Source organism: Sarcophilus harrisii, chromosome 3, assembly GCF_902635505.1.
Source record: "Sarcophilus harrisii chromosome 3, mSarHar1.11, whole genome shotgun sequence".
In the NCBI taxonomy this organism is placed as follows: Eukaryota; Metazoa; Chordata; class Mammalia; order Dasyuromorphia; family Dasyuridae; genus Sarcophilus; species Sarcophilus harrisii.
Genome location: NC_045428.1, coordinates 531,566,370 through 531,584,274, shown reverse-complemented (window position 1 = coordinate 531,584,274; position 17,905 = coordinate 531,566,370). Strand labels below are relative to the sequence as shown.

The window sequence follows — 17,905 nt, the reverse complement described above, 5'->3', positions numbered from 1 at the left end:
GATTAAATTCTGATCAGGAAAGCCAAGAAATTACAATGAGTCATTTTTCTACCCAAGGCAACTTAGAGAGATAGAGAGGTCTATGGACACTGATGAAGAGCATTGACAGAAGCATACAGCAACTGTGGTGAGAAGCTTTGTAGCTCTAAGAGATGGCTCGAGTAAGGCATCAGAAAGACATCAGGAGACCTCTGAGCAAATGGTGAGTGCAGAAATTGATTGCTACCTGGCAGCTCTGTTATCCACCATCCAATACTGTGTCAAAGATACTGAGCATTAAACAAGTTCTGAAAAGCAAATGACAACTATGTGATACTGCTGAGAGAAGAATGCAGTGCCTCAGGCCAAAGATGAGATGATAGTTTAGTCATTCCCAGAAGGCAGCAGTGAGAGTAAAGCAGTAGTCTGCTGACACCAACCAGAAAAAAATTGATAGACCTAAGCCTAGGTCAGAACTTGTAGAAATCAGACCAGCAAGTCTTCTTTCTCCATCACATGACTCTAGGAGCACTGAAAACATGCGGATCTCTAGGTAGAACTATGAAAACAGCAAAAGGATAGATAGTAAGAAGAAAAACCAGACAACATCAACCCATGAAATATGCAGAGCCCAACATTATCATAAATTAAAAACTCAAGAAGTAGGCTTCTTCTTCTCCTAAACTTCTAGGAGCATAGCTTGAAATATGACCCTCCAGAAGACAAGGGTCTGGGTTTACAACCATGAATAAACTATATAGAAAAACTGAGTACAATCCTGTAAGGTGAAAAAGTAGATCTTTCATGAAATAAAAGACTTCCAAATATTTCCGATGAAAAGACCAGAGCTGCATAGAAAATGGAACATAAAAACACAACAGTCAAGAGAATCCTAAACAGATAAACACGAGTGAGAAATCATAAGAGACTAAATAAGGTTAAATTGTTTGTATTCTTATATAAGAATATAACAAACAAAGTCCTCATCACCAGGATTTAAAGAGGGAGTCTAATTAGAAAGAAGTTTTAGGGTAATTTTGTTGTGGTTGGATGATCTTTTAAAAAGAATGAAATAGGTGAGGAAGAGGAATGCACTGGGGGGGGGGGGAGAGAAAAATAACGGGGAAAATTATCTCACATAAATGAGGTGTACAAAAAAGTAATTTATACAATGGGAGTAGAGTGACAAAAGGGAGGGAAGAGACAATACTCATTTTCATCTAAACTGGGTAAAGGAGAGAAGAATACACATATACATAGTTGGGTACAAAAATATATCTTAAAGTATAAGTAGGAAAAAAAGGGTTCAGGGATAAAGAAGGAACAAAAAGGAAGAAAGATTAAGGGAGACATTAGTCAAAAGCAAAACAGACTCAAAAAGGAGGCAATGAAAAAAAGAAAAGGTATAAGAGGATAGGATGGAGATAAATATACCATTAAGAATCATAACTGTGAATGTAAATAGATTGAATTCAACCATAAAGTCAAAAAGTATAGAAGGATGGATTAGAAACCAAAATAAAAGAATAATTGTTCACAATAAACTCACTTAAAAAAGAACAATACAGAGCTAAAATAAATGACTGGAGCAGAATCTATTACAATTGAGATGAAATGGGGGGGGGGGGGGAAGCATAATAACAACCATAATCTCAAGACAAAGCAAAAGCAAAAATTTACTCAATTAAAAGAGATAATCAGGGAAATGACACTTTGTTAAAAGTATACAATATCAATTTTAATGATAATAACATATAGATATATACACTAAACATATATGCACCAAATAGCATAATATCTAAATTTTTTTATTATGTCTTTTTATTTACAAGATATATGCATGGGTAATTTTTCAAAATTGACAGTTGCAAATCCTTTTGTTCCAACTTTTTCCCTTCTCCCAGATGGCAGGTTGACCAATACATGTTAAATATATTAAAGTATAAGTTAAATACATTATAGACATACATGTCCAAACAGTTAATGCTGTATAAAAACAGTCAGATTTTGAAATAGTGTATAATTAGCCTGTGAAGGAAATCAAAAATGCAGCCAGACAAAAATAGAGGGATTGGGAATCTATGTAGTGGTTCATAGTTATCTCCCAGAGCTATAATCATCAAAACAATTTGCTACTGGGTAAGAAACAGACCCTTCATCAGTGTGACATATGAGGCATATATACATACACACAATAAATAGAAGCAAAGGAACACAACAACCAATTACTTGAAAAACCCATGAATCCCAGCTACTAGTAAGTTCAAAAACTTACTATTCAGCAAAAAAAAAAAAAAAAAAAAAAAAAAAAAAACCTATTGGGTTTATCAAAATAAGCTCAAAATGGGTATATGACTTAGACATACAGCATAAGCAAATTAATGAATCATGGAAAAATCCACAACCAAATAAGGAATAGAGAAGTTCACAGAAGATAAAATGGATAGTGTTAATTACATAAAATTAAAAAGGTTTTGTTCAATCAAAACCAACACAGCTAAACTTAGAAGAAAAGCAAGAAACTGGGGGAAAAACTTTTGCAGCAAATTTTCTGATAAAGGTTTTATTTCTAAGATATATAGGAACTGAGTCAGTTTTACAAGAATAAGACCCCAATTGATAAATGGTGAAAGAATATGACTAAGCATATCTTCAGAGGAAGAAATCAAAACTATCAATAGTCATGTGAAAAAATAATGTAAATTACATAGAAGAATGCAATTTAAAACAAATTTGAGTTATCATGTCACACTATCAGATTGGCAAAGATGACAGATGCTGAAGCAGCTCTGGGAAACAGGTACACTAATACCCTGATGATGGGGCTATGAACTAATCCAATCATTCTGACTAGCAATTTGAAAATGTGTCCCCCAAATCCATTAAACTCTGAATATACCTTTGACTCACTAACTAGATCTTTACCCCAAAGAGATCAAATAAAAATGAAAAGGACCCATATGTACAAAAATATTTACAGCACTTTTTTGTGGCAGCAAAAATTTGTAAACTGAGGGTTTATGAGGTTTCTACTTATTTGGGGGATGTCTGAACAAGTCGTGGGATTTAATTACAATATAATACTATTGGGATTCTAAGAAATCATAAAGGGGATGATCTATATGCACTGATGAGAAGTGAGTAGAAACAAAAGAACAATTTATACAATAACAGCAATATCATAAAAGATAATCAACTTTGAAAGACTTAATAACACTGATCAACAAAATGATCAATCACAATTGCAAAAAATTCAGGATGAAACATTATCTAGAAAAGGTGATGTAGTTAAGAGTACAAACAAGCATATTTTCCTTTCCTGTTTCTTTTGACATCTTACATAGGAATCTGTTTTGCATGACTGTTCATATTTATAATGGATCTTTTCTTCTTTTTTTGGAGGGGGGCCTTCTCAATGGGATGGGAAGGGATAAAGAGAAGTGGGAGAGAATTTGGAACTGAAAACAAAATAAAACAGAGCAAAAGAGACAAAGAAAGAGAAATTTAGACCCAGGTAAATCCTTTAGTTGAGAAAGGGCCTCAAAAGGAGACTTCTTCCAGTATGTCTTCCAGTATGCCAACCTACATATGAAGGAGAGCCAGAAGAGAGAACTACATTATATCTGCATTGTCTCACCCCTCTCATTGTCTGTTTGAGGTGGCTATCTTTGTTATCTCCCATTAACTGAAAAGGTTACCATGTTGTGAGGACTTCCTGAGACAGTCTCAACACAAAATCTGAACCACTCAGACAAAAATTATCTGAGCCTCGGCCTCATAACCCTCCAAGCTTATTCAAAAGCTGTATTTATGAGAGATCTCTATATTGCTACAAAAGACTCATGGGCCCTATTAATAATCACAAAGAACTTGGAAATGACCCCCTATAGTCTATGTAACAACCCTCAATTACAAGCCACTGTCTCTCAACAACTAGAGATCAGTGATTAAATACTTTTTCTATCCTCGTCACACAGCAAGCCTATACAGCTGAGGAATGACAAGCTAGAGGCCTTAATATCTGAATCTATTCTAGTTCAGAGCCCTCCAATTTTCCTTGGACAAGTCTCTTTATCCTGGGTTGTCTCCTAACTACAGTGGTTCTGTCTCCAGGCTTCCTGCATATGTCATCAGAAGCTTTAGTCTTAGCAAAAAAATGAATGTGGAAAACTACGCTGATCTCTTAGAAGATATCTAGTCTACCTTCTAAGAAAAGGCCAAACACTTCAACCTAGAATAGAAGTTGAAGACTCCCATGTCCTATCTCACTTCTCTCTTTCCATCCTCATTTAACACTGGAATACTCATTGTTCTCTAAACTTTTCTACTTTCATGGATTCATTCAAGTAGTTCCTTATGTTTTTAATGGCATTCCTGCCTCCCACAAATATAGACTAACTAAAAATTAGAAAACCTCAAAAAGTAGACTAGGCAGTCTATGGAACATTTACAGAAGGACATAGATAAAAATCTCACACAATTAAGGAGGCAAGGAAGATCTGTATCAATAGAGGGAGTATCCACATAGTTCCATTTAAGTAATCTTCTTCCTCCTTCCCTTTCCCAGTTCCAAATACAATAAAAAGGACTTAACTGAATAAAAATAATTCATTCTAAGCTAGTCTCTCAGTCCTTGCTGAATGAAAAAAAACTGTACATTCTAAGACACTATCTGGGTCTAGTCATATTAGGAGAACCTGGGGAAAATACAGTACCCTCCCCACATATTATAACATTCCATTCTAGGAGTCCTATTTTGAAAAAGATCACAAATTTATGAAATAGTTTTTAGAGCTAGAAAAGATCTTAAAAGGTCACAAAGTCAGTAATTAGATGCAGAATTAAAAATCAGATCCTTTGGCTCCAAATCCAGTGGTCTTTCCAATACATCATAGTGGACATTGACAAATGTATTTTGCATTCCTAAGTATGATAAGGATCTTATGACTGGGAATCCACATTACATAAAGGAACTGGTGATAGCTCAGCAAAGAATGAACTTTAGGTCAACTAAAATAACATATTATAATCTCCAAGTATTTGAGTAAAACTTGTTTAAAAGATTGCCTATATTTAACCTATTTGTTTACTATTGTTTACTATCTTGGGGAGGGGTAGAAGAAGGAAGTTGAAAAATTTGGAACACAAAGTCTTAGCAAAAAAATGAATGTTGAAAACTATGCTGATCTCTTAGAAGATATCTAGTCTACCTTCTAGGTAAATCATTAATTCTATCAGCAACATTATATACGTATAACCTTTTACAATTTACATATCACTGAATGCATGCCTTTTCTAATAACTCCAACTTAACATGGCAGGGTGCAAAACCGGGGTAAGGGGGCACACAGGGAAACGAGTACTAGGTCATAAAAACCTAGGCCTTAGGACATATAAGGGTCAGAGTTGGTTACAAGTAATAGAAATGACCATGAGATCCTGGGTAGCTAGATGGGTAGTGACAGAGAGAGCCTGAATTACTGTATACAATCTAGAAGGGCAACTACTCCCTGAGACAAGCAGGAAGGAGTACTGATAGGATTATCTATAATCTATATGTAATATAGATTATATTATAAAAGTGGGCCTTTTGTCCCTTTTTAAACACTTTACATATACAAGATCATTATAAGCCCACAGTTTATTGTATTCAATCAGAAAGCCAAGTTATAATGTCAACCCGTGGATATATTTCCCCTATGAAAGATCTGTTCTATACATCCCCCCTCAACTTCTCTTGGAATTTAGCCAGCCATTCCTGCCTTATGGAGTCTTTCTTCTTGCTAACTCTTTTTAAGGATTTGTCTACCAATTCATGGTATAATTGTAACTTATGTCTTTCTTATTATTATAACTAACTCCTTTTTGAGGTGAGACCACTTGCTAAATGTCACAATAGCTAACTTCTCTTGGAATTTAGCCTGCCATTGCATAATCCCCTACTTGCCATGCCTTAATGACATTTCTACTAGAGAACTTGTCTTTCCCCTTTTCCTTGCTAATTAGTAGTGTAAGAGTTTTTGCCTCTTGATTTGGAGAAGTTCTAAGTCTAAAAATTTTTTGAGATAGCTCATGACATCGTCTTCAATATACTTTTGAGGTCCAACACCCCCAAAAACCCATATGATTATGCTTGCTTTCTGGGAAGAGATGAGTGATACAAAGCTAGTGAGCAAGGACACATGAATAGTAAAGGAACCATATTACAGAGGCATCAGTTCAAAAAGCTGGATATATTAAGGCTAGTGAAAAGATTCAAGGAGAAGCATGATATGCCTTCAAGTATTGGAAAGGCTCTTATAATAAAGAGGAATGGAACTTGTTCTGCTTGGTTTCAGAGGAAAGAACTAGGACCTATGGGTAGAAGTTACAGAAAGGTGATTGTTAAAGGAACATTTACCCAGGAGTAGTCCACTGAAATCTTTTTTATCTCTTGATAGTCTATGAAAAAGGAATCTGTCAAATTCAACTAGCCCTCTCCTATTAGCATTGGACAAACAAATATCTACATGTCAAAACACACTTTGATTTAATTAAAGAAACCTAATATTAATTGCTAATCAAGAGACCATGCCAGACAGGATCCTGGGGGAAAAGATACTATTGGAGATACAAGTGAAAGAAATTAAGCGTCTATCCTTGAGTATCCTTGGTACCAAAATTTGGGAATCTGGCTTCTTATATTTAGCACTCTCTCCAAGCACACCAATAAATGACCTCTTAATCACTAGATCCAGTGGCCTTTTCTCCATCCTAATTGTTCTTAACCTTCTCCCTTTTAATATTGTTAACCATTTTCTTTCCTGGATGTTCTTTCCTCACTTGTTATACTTAGTTCTTTAAGTTCTCTTCCTACTTAACAGTTCCCTGAGAGGATCATAATTCACTTCCTGTCCCCTATATGTGGTTGTACCCCATAATTCTGTACAGCATTTTCTTCTCTTTCTCTACAATTATCTCAGTGATGTCAGTTTCTGTATATTCAAATATTAATGACAAAAATCACCATAACCACAAATACAATCACTAAATCTTTCCGGTTTCAATCCCTATATCCCCAACATCTTGCTAGACATCTCCAGCTGGATTTCAAACACAACTTGTTCTGAAATTTGAGAGGTTTTTTGAGAGTTCATTATGTGTCTCTTTAAACCCAACCCTCCTCCACTAAAGTCTACATTTTAGTCTAGTATACTTAGTCATCCAACTTAATTTAAGAGAACTTGCCTTTTTGTTTTGAAACTAAAAAAAGTATGCATCAATCAGCACTCAGAGTTCATCAGTTCTCTCTCTGGAGATGGCTAACATGTTTTTTTTTATTTTTGTTTTGGGGTATTTTTATCAGGGATTCTTAGGAATCAACTTGGATCATTGTCTTGATCAGAGTAGCTAAGTCTTTCACACTTTATCACTGTTACAATATTGTTATTACTGTGTAGATTGTTCTTCTGGATCTGCTCACTTTCCTTCGTTCAGTACATTTAAATCTTCTCGTGTTTGCTTCTAAAACCATGCTGCTCATCATTTCTTGTAGCACAATAGTATTCCAGCATAATTTGTTCAGTCATTCCCTAATTGAAGGGCACACCCCACCCCTCAACTTCCAATTCTTTGTTACCACAAAAAACTGCTATAAATATATTTGTACAAAAAGGTCTTTTTCCCTTTTCTTTGGTCTCTGGACTTAGTTCTAAATTGTTCTCCAGAACACTGGATTAGTTCACAGTTCCACTAGCAGAGCATTAGTATGTATTTTTCCACATGCCCTAAAACATTTGTCATTTTCTTTTTCCATTTTGTTAATCTGATAGATTTGAGATATTAGACAGTATCTCAGTTTAATTTGCATTTCTCTAAACAAGTGAGAGCATTTTTTAAAATATAACTATTGATAGTTTTGATTTCTTTTTCTGAAAATTGCTGTTCATATCCTTTGGTCATTTATCAGTTGGGGAATGGCTTTTGTTTTTATAATTTGGCTCAGTTCCCTATATATTTTGAGAAATGATGCCTTTATCAGATAAATTTGCTATGAAAACAGTTTCCTGCTTTCCTTTTTTTTATCCTATGCTTCTATGGCCCTTTATTGGTCTGAAATGGGTGCATTTAGTATTTCTGCTTGTCTTCATTAGATTGTGAGGTTTTTATGCCCAAATACTGGTAAATTTTTATGAAGGTACTAGTTACAGCTGAGAAAAAGATACACTTCTTTCTTTTCCCATTTAGTTTTCTTCAGAGGTCTATTTAACTTTTCTAAAATTCTTTTTACTTTCTTTAGGTACTTTTTTTATTTTATGGTTAGATTTATCCAGCTCTAAGAAGGGAAAGTTGAGGTTCCCTACTAGTAGACATTTTTACTATTTCCTCTTGAATTCATTTTTCCTTTAAGAATATGTTTTATTTAGTTTATGTTTAGTATTGTTATTTCATTGTTTATGGTGTCTTTTAAGCAAGATGTAGTTAACTTCATTATCTCTTTATTTTTACTTTTGAGTTTTTATAACTGCCCTTTTACTTCAGCAGAGGCATACTGATTGCTTCAGAATCCTATTTTAACTCTGTCTCTCTGTTTCAAGTGTGTTTCTTTTACATAATGTATTGCTGGACTCTGGTTTCTAATGCATTCTGCTATCCTGTTTTATGGGTGAATTAATCTCATTAACATTCACAATTATGATTACTAACTGTGCATTCCCTTCTACTCTATTTTCTTCTGTTTATTTCTCATCTTTATCTGTTCCTCCTCAAAATTCCCTATGACTTCTGACTACTGCTGCCTTTACTGTGCCCTCTTTTTAACCCCTCTCTCTTACCTCCTCCTCCTCCAATTTGCTTTTAGGGTAAAATACATTTCTATCTCCAACTGAATATGTAGATATATATTCTTTCTTCTTTGAACCATTTCAAGTAAGAGTAAGGTTCAAGAATTTGCCTGACCTCCATTTCTTACTACATTGTAAAAGTTCTTTCTTGCATGCCTCTTTTATGTGAGATAATTTCCTCCATTCTTTTCCCTTTCCCCTTCTTCCAATGCATATTTCTTTTTTCATCATCCATTTTTTTATTTCATCCCAACATAATCAATTCACTATGCCCTTTGTTTATACAGAATCTTTCTAACTGCCCTAATAGTGATTAAGTTCTTAGGAATTAAATGTATCATCTTCCTATATAAAAATATAAACAGTTTAACCTTATTGAGTCCCTTACAATTTCTTTCATGTTTACGTCTTTATGTTTCTCTTGAATCTTATATTTGAAAATCAAATTTTCAATTCAGCTGTCTTTTAAATGTCAATTTTTCTGGGTATGTTTTTCTTGGTTGCAATCCTAGCTCCTTTGCCTTCCAGAATACCATATTCCAAGTCCTCCATTCCTTTAACATGGTACCTGCTAAATCTTGTATGATCCAGACTGTGGCTTCCCAGCACTGAAATTATTTCTTTCTAAGATTTTATTCTCTCATTCTAGAAAAATGGGGAAATTTTCCTTTATAATTTCTCAAAATATGATAGCTAAGTTCTTTCTTTAATAATTTTAGGCAATCCAATAATTCTTAAATTATCTCTCAATCTATTTTCTAGGTGTGTTGTTTTCCTAAGGAGATATTTCACAATTTCATCTATTTTCTCATTCTTTTGACTTTAATTTAATTGTTTCTTGATATTTCATGGAATCAATTTTTCACTTGCCAATTATGATTTTTAAGAATTATTTTCTTCAGTGAACTTTTGTATTTCTTTTCCATTTGGCAAACTCTGTTTTTTTAAAAAGTTATTTTCATAAGTTTTGTATCTTTGTTGATGTTATTTCCTGCAGTATTTTTTGTGCCTCTTTTATCATGCTTTTATCATGTTATTAACTGTCTCTTCATAATTTTCTGGCAACACTCACATTTTTTTTCCAAGTTTTCTTTCACCGCGTTTTTAAAATTAGTTTTTAATTCTCCTGGGAATTCTTGTAAACCTTGTCTCCAACTCATTTTTTTTCTTGGGGTTGTTTATTGTTGTTGGTGTTTGTATGGAGTTTTTTTGTTTGTTTGGGCTTTAGTTTTGCTTATTAACTGTTCTGACATTATTTTCTGAGTTTGTGTCTGGATCTTCCCTGTTACCACAATTATTTTCTATGATCAGGTTCTTTTTTTTTTTTATTATTATTGTTGTTGTACATTTTTTTCCAGTCTACTTCTTGCCTTTGAACTTTGTATTACTCTCTTTGGCATAACGATTCCTAAAGCTGCTGTTGCTGCTACTATTGTCATTGCCCTCAAGGCCAATACCTGTTTTTGCAACTCTGTGGGCTCTGGGCTAGCCTCCTCCTTCCAACCTTCTAAATTGTCTTGGGTCTGAAAAAATGTCTCACACCCCAATCTTTTGTTGTCTCTGCCACTCCAGAATTCAATTTGCAGGCATTATTTTAAAGTTGTTTGGAGGGAAACATTGAGAAAGCTTGACTGCTTCCTATATTCTACTGGGGGGTTAGCCCCAGATGTCACTCTTCTCTCTCCTCTTCACTCTCTCTCAATCCCCACATATAATAAGTTGTCAAATCTTATCAATTTTACATCCATCATATTCTATCTCCTTATTTCCACTTATACAGCTATCATACTAGTTCTGGAATTTTATCATCTCTCACCTAAACTATTACAATAGCCTCCTAACTGAGCTATTGAAGAATTACGGTAGCACAAAAGAAGTGCAAATTTAGAGATATCTCCACTACAAATATTCATATGGACTATTTGTGCTTTACCTGTGATAGAGTCTTCCAAGCTCATATTGGTCTGATCAGCCACAATTGGTCACAGTGTAATTTCAACATAGTAGTGTCATTTTGATTCTCTTTGAGCACAAAGGACAACTAACAAACACCTTGGTTTCCTCACATGCAAAATAAAGGGATTAGACTCACTAGCCTTTAAAGTACTTTCAGCTCTAAATCTATGCTCCTATGAAATGAGACTACATCAAAAGATGTCTATTATGTATAACATATCTAATTGCTAATCATCTCAGGGAGAAAGTTTTTTAAATTGTTTTAACATATAATTGGAGGAGAGGAAAATAAAAAACTGTATTTTTTAAAAAATAACTATTTCTGAGCAAGAGAGATGATATTCTTATTTTACTTTACCTATTCAGACCCCATCCAGAAAACAGGACCAATAGGTGGCAGTTTTTTAGTTAAATATAAGACAAAATTTCATGATAATCAAAATTATTCAAAAATGGAATGGGTCATTACAGGATTTAACTAAATTTCTCATCTCTAAAGGTCTTCAATTAGATCCTATGTAACTACTTGTTAGGGATACTATAAAAGAAGATATCATTTGCACATACAATTCATTAAAATATTTGTTGAATTAAATTGAACTGAACTATAATTATCTTAGGGTTATTGTGAGAATAAAATAAGATGAGTATAAATTGCTCTCAATCTTAAAAGTGAAATACTGTTGTTAATTAAATATGACAAATGAGATAAAGTTCTACAAAATTTGGAAAAGGCCTTAGAAACATTTTCAGAATTGACAAGCCTAGCTAACTGTACAAAATCCTAAAATTGTAAAAGTTTTAAATGACATTTTTTTAAAAGTTCAGTAAAAGGTGGTCTTTTTCACTATCATTATCAAGACCTTTCAGGTGATTCTTACTTCTAGACAAGATAAATGCATCTCCATTCACCGTTCTCATATTACCCTCTACTTATACTCCATATCTTTGCTCACACTTCATCATCATCAAATTCATTTGTTCATGTCCTTTTCTCCCTTCTCAATGCCCTACTCAATGTCAACTCCTCTGAAGCCTTCCCAATTCATATTCTCATGGGATTTCATTTGTCTCTCCCCTTTACACTTCTGTTATTATTCTCACTTGTATCAAGTTGTAAATGCACTTTCATTCCCTAAATTTCAGGGGTCCTCAAACTTTTTAAATAGGGGGCCAGTTCACTGTCCCTCAGATTCTTGGAGGGCCAGACTATAGTAAAAACAAAAACTTTGTTTTGTGGATCTTTAAATAAAGAAACTTCATAGCCCTGGGTGAGGGGGATAAACGTCCTCAGCTGCCGCATCTGGCCCATGGGCTGTAGTTTGAGGACCCCTGCAAATCATATCATATGCATTCCTAGCACATGACACAGGGTTTTATATATGCAAGATGTAGGCCTAATAAATATTCGTGTACCTTAGCTGAATGGGACTAAAATCAAAATTCACAGGTTCAGAAACTCAGAAGTTTAAAAGCATAAAGGAGACTGATCTGCCTTGCTTCTCCCATTCCTCCCCCAACAACACTTGTGACCTACACGGGTATGTAGCAGTGTCCTCCCACTTGGCTGCTCAGAGCTTCCCAAGGGACATAGGGATCAGCTGTTGCTCTGTATATTTAGCTCACAGTATATGGAAAAGAAAAGTGATCTTTCTTCCAGCTTTCTTTAAGAGAGTCTTATCAAAATAACTTTACCTCTAAACCACCTCTAAACCCCACTCTCTCATGGGTCTCTGTTCATGAGACCTTCTATCCTGGGAACTTCACAACTAAATTGCAACCAAGTCACTTTTGTCAAGCAGATGTATTCCAAAGGTTTTCCAAGATGTATTTCCAAAGGACAGAATTGTTCATCTAAAAGTCAAAGATTTGAGCATTGAAATATGTGCATTTTCACAGCACCTAACAATTAGGAAACTCTTTGATCCCCAAAACTATTTGATCCCAGGACCCTTTTATACTCTGGAAAATTATTGAGGACCATCTTCAAAAAAAAGATCTTTTGCTTATGTGGGTTATATCAGTGTTTGCCATATTAGAAATTAAAATGTCTTAGTATTACCATAAAAACGGTTTTGATTTCAAGGACCCAATGAAAATATCTTGGGGACACATATGGATCCCTTTGACAAATGACTGTTTGTTCTTACACTATTCAATGTCTTCTAAAACTTCACCTTCCCCTCAAAGTTTCTAATCTTTTAGTATTCAGGCCCATTATACATGAGGCTCATTCCAGTCTTTGCTCATGCTATTCATTTCACATAGGATGCTATCCCTCCCCTAACCTATCCAAGCCCTCTGCACTTTCTGGGACCCTGAATTATTGAATTATTGCCTCTTTTCCCAGGGAACCTTCCTTGAAAATCTTGTCCCACAATGATCTCTCCCTCTTCTGAGAGATACAGACAAGCATGAATGAATCTAGAAAAAAGTCACAGCAAAAGTTGTTTGGAGACTATAGCAAGCAAGGGCTAGTTAAAGAAACTAAGATTAAGAAGGGGATTATGATCACTATCTTTAAATGCATGAAGTGTTGTCTTATGAAAAAAAGATTAGGCACATTCTGTATTATTCACAGAAAGTTAAAGACAGATTGGAGAGTAAAGAAACTAGGCACAGCAAGATGAATTACAAGGCATAAGAAGCCAGATAAGAGATGAGGAGGTTTGAACTGAGCTGTGTATGTGTGTGAACAGTATGAAAGAGATGAGAAAAGATCGTGGCGTCAGAAGGGATTGGAAATTCAATGACTGGATGTATAGAAGGTAAAAAAGCAGGAAAAGTCAAACGTGATTATAAAATTTTTAGATAATACTGGAGAAGATGATCAAACCATCAATTAAAAAAAAGAAGGAATTTGACTGGAGGGGCAGAATCAGGGAAAGAAAGGATAGATTCTATTTAATACATATAAATTATGGGGTATCAATAAGACATCCAGGTGAAGATGTTCAGATGGCAGTTGGAGATGCTTAAAGAAAGAAATTAAAGTTAGATAAACAGATTTATTAGTCATCCACATAGAGGCAAAATAATTTTAACTTAATATAAGAAAAAAATGGCTACGAGGTGGGGGGGGGGGGTTGGCATTAAAACAAAGTCAATGAACTGAGTGTAAAGACACCAGAGAGATCTGTCCGATTTCTTGCTTAAATGATTATGGACAAACCACTTCATTGAGGGGCTCTGGATCCTTCTTTGTCAAATAATAGGTTTGCACAATACTTTGCATGCTCTACTCTCATTTGTCACAACTCTGTGAAGTAGGTTCTATTATTATCCCCATTTTACAGATGAGGAAAGGTAGATTCAAAGAGGTTAAGTGATTTATGTATGGTCATATAGCTACAAAATAGACAGCCTCTTCAGAATCTTTCAAATCCAAATTCTATGATATTATGAACTTTCTAACAATTAAAACTGTTTGAAAAATGGAAGGGATTAATTCATGAGGTAGCTTTCTGAATCTGAAAGTATTCATTCAAGTCCATTTTAGTTAAGGGAACATTTATATATCAAACAGGACATTGGCTTAGATGTCCCTGCACAAGGTCCCTTCTAATTCTCAGATTTCTGCGCTTCTCTAAATGCCTACAGCATTTACTGCTTATACAACTTATTTGGTATTTAGGACACAATGTCTCGATTGTTATATAAACTCTCTATGTGTGCAAGCCCTGTTATCCCAGAATGAAGAACTAACTATTCCCTCCCAAGGCAGCCTATTCTACTTTTTAATAGCTTACATCATTAGGAAGTTTTTCCTCACCTTGAGACAGAATATACCTCACTATAACTTTCTTCCATTACTCTTTAATTTTGACCTTTGAGGTCAAAAAAAAAAAAAAAAAAAAAAAACAAATCCTTGCAAATAATAAATAAATGCTTGAAAAGAACTAACATGCCCCATTTCTATACACACACACACACACACACACACACACACACACACTTCCTTTCCCCCAAATGTTTTCTCTTATCTTGGTTAAATGCCTACAGTTCTTCCAGCTGATCCTCCCTCCTGTTACCATAGTCTTCAGTCAGTCCTCTTATCATTCTGGTTGCCCTCCCCTGGACATGTTCTAGTTTGCCAAAGTAAGAACAATTCCTAGCTGCAGTCTGACCAAAGAAGAATACTTTGAGGCTATATCTCTTCACTATATACAACTTGCAACTTAATAATGCAGTTTAATTAGATGGAAAAAACTTGGAAGATTGAAGACAAATGGTATCTAAATTTCTCTAACTACTACTCCCCACGTATCTTTTGCATTCCAAAAACAGAGATGTAAATAACATTCTACAAATATCAATTGGATGACTTAGAAGGAACTTTTTGCCCAAGCCTATCAGCATTCAATAATGTAATTAAAGTACATCAATGCACATACATTTCAGCATCAAACAACTTCCTCTGGGTTTTATGAGGGAACGCTGACAGTTTCATTATGTATCGCTGGATACTGCAACATATTATGTTGAATAAGACCATTCCCAAATCTTGTTTTGGCTATTTAAGCAAAAGTAACCCTTCACCTGCACAGCACTTAAACCATCTTACAGGTTAAGGCTTAAAATGAGAATGAAACACTAAGTATGTACCACTTTCTTAGAAACCAAAAAGTCACTGAAGGGAAGCTGGTCTTGAATTCAATAAGAACCATTAGGAATGCTCACAACATAACTCCCACAAACTTTCTAGAAGAAGGTAATTGCTAACAAAAATATGTGTTTTTCCCGGTGACAGCAGATGGCCTGATGTGAGAGGTGAATGACAATCTAAGAAACAAAGAAAACATTTTATATGTCCCAATTGGTGTTCAGAACTTTCAGTTCTGAAAATGACTGAATCAGAATGATCACAATCAAAAAGGAGTATGGGGTACTAAGAATTACGAGGTTTTTATACTATTTATAAAAGTTCATTTGAATGAAGCCCATGTTTACAAGGGCAGATCTTTTCTGAGTGCCACCTAGAAAAGTACATTACACTCTTCTAGAAGGAGTAGAGAGTACTCAGAACTAGAAGTAAATGGTCATGTATAGCAGGGCAATTTAAAAGGATCTTGTGGGCCCACCCAAAAACAACCATATCAGACCATTTTGTTGCACAAAGAGCATCATCTTATATGACAGCAAACTCATTTCATTATTCTTGTCTCAGATATCTATTAGTCAAAGGCCATGGCCACAAAGGATGTTAGAGGGTAACCTTTCAGAATCCAAACAAAGAGAAACTGGTCATGTAGGATTGGATGGAAAGAATGACCTGGTGACTGCTTGGATTGGAAAGCTCCAATTGGGACAGCATGGCTAAACTATAAGGTTATGGGTCCCAGGTCATGGGGGTGGTAAGATGATCCCATCTTTATTTTTTTCCTTGACACACTATAAATCACAGAAAGTTGTAAATTCAAAAAATGAATAAACTAGCAACATAGGATATATGCCATTGAGATGGCTACCTATCTGAGTAATCAGTATCCAAATGTGAAATCTCAATCCTATATTGTACTATCTTCTATTTTTTGCAGTAAACAGTCAAAATACACAGTAAGTGTATTTTTCTTTCTATTGAGCTTATAAAGTTGGAATGTAAATAAAAATGTCAGTGTAAAATGAAAAAAGTTATTTTCCTAGGGATTAGAATTCAGAATAGAGGAGTAATAATAAGCAAAAGTTTTGATGGATTTATGGAATATTGTATATAAGTGATTTTGTGGACAGGTTTTAAAACCCTGTTCACTAAGCTGGGAGGAATCTAGACCAGGTTAGGTGACAGGTGCTTGTGAATCAATAGGAAGAAATCCTTTCTTATCCTTTATTATCTAAAGTCACTTTATATATGGGTAATATACAACTTCAAAAATATAGTACTCTATACTTTTACATGAGGCAATCAAAACCCTAATTTCATAATTGCTGGTACCCTAGAGATGAGATATTTGATAACAAGTTAATTTCCTGTTAGAGGAAGTGAATCAATATTGACATTGCTAATGAAACCAGAAAACATAAAGTTGAAGCTAAATAGAAATTTGTTTCAGAAGATCTCCTAGGAAGACAAATATTAGAAGAATTGGTTTAATCATGTACCCAACAAGAAACATGATTTATGAGACAATTGATTCATCTTTTCCTGAAGAATATGTAATGGACACAGCAAAAAGGTGAACACCATGAACTAAAGATCTGCTGTAAGAGTTAGAGAAATTCTAGAAAAAAAAAATGTGATAAATGACTCCAAGCCAAATTGACAAATACATTGATAATAATTATTTCAAACTGAGAATGGGCACAAGAAAGATAAGTAAGAACTACCAGAAAATATGATCCAGTAGTATAGACCACTGTGAAAGAGTATGCATACATTAAATATTTCCTTTTAAAAAGGGAGAAGGGGGCAGCTAGATAGCACAGCGGATAAAGCACCAGCCCTGGAGTCAGGAAGGCTTGAGTTGAAATCTGCTCTCAGACACTTAACACTTCCTAGCTGTGTGATCCTGGGCAAGTCACTTAACTTCAATTGCCTCTCAAAAAAAAGGGGTGGGGGAGGAATACGATAAAATTAAATTAAAAGAGAGGAGAAGAAAAAGCTAAATATGGTAAGCAATAAAAATGTCACACACACATAAAAAAAACAAAGCATATGTAAATAAGCAAACAATATATAATCAGACCATTAACCTAATTAAAGCAAAGGTAGAAGATCAAAACTAATTTTGAAGGCAGAAATGAAAAGATAATATGTACACTCTGAAGATCTAGTTGTAAAGCCATTCAGATGAGCTACTCCCACTTTAAAATGGGAAATGGATGAATATATACACACTAATGATTGTGTTATAAAACATATGATTTAACTAATGTGAATCACCTTAATAAAAAGGATAGATCTCAGAAGTTATTTTAATGAGCAAACATTCCATCTTTTTGGCAAGTGAGAACACACAGTATCTAAAGGCAACAACAGTTTAAAATAAACAAACAAAACATCATAGAACTTCAAAACTATAAAATTATATTAACCCACAAATGAGCAAAATGAAATAGAGAGGGAAAAGAGTACAAACACCTTAGTATGAGATCTTAAAAAAGCAGATCATCGCAAAAAAATCTAAAGATGAAAGTGGAAGAAAAACAAA

General features: G+C 34.5%; 1 protein-coding gene across 8 annotated transcripts in view; it reads right to left on the bottom strand.

Moving 5' to 3' along the window:
* STIM1 (stromal interaction molecule 1) overlaps positions 1-17,905 on the bottom strand; it is a 235,646-nt gene that overhangs the window by 81,350 nt on the left and 136,391 nt on the right. The gene's annotated exons all lie outside the window — the stretch shown is intronic.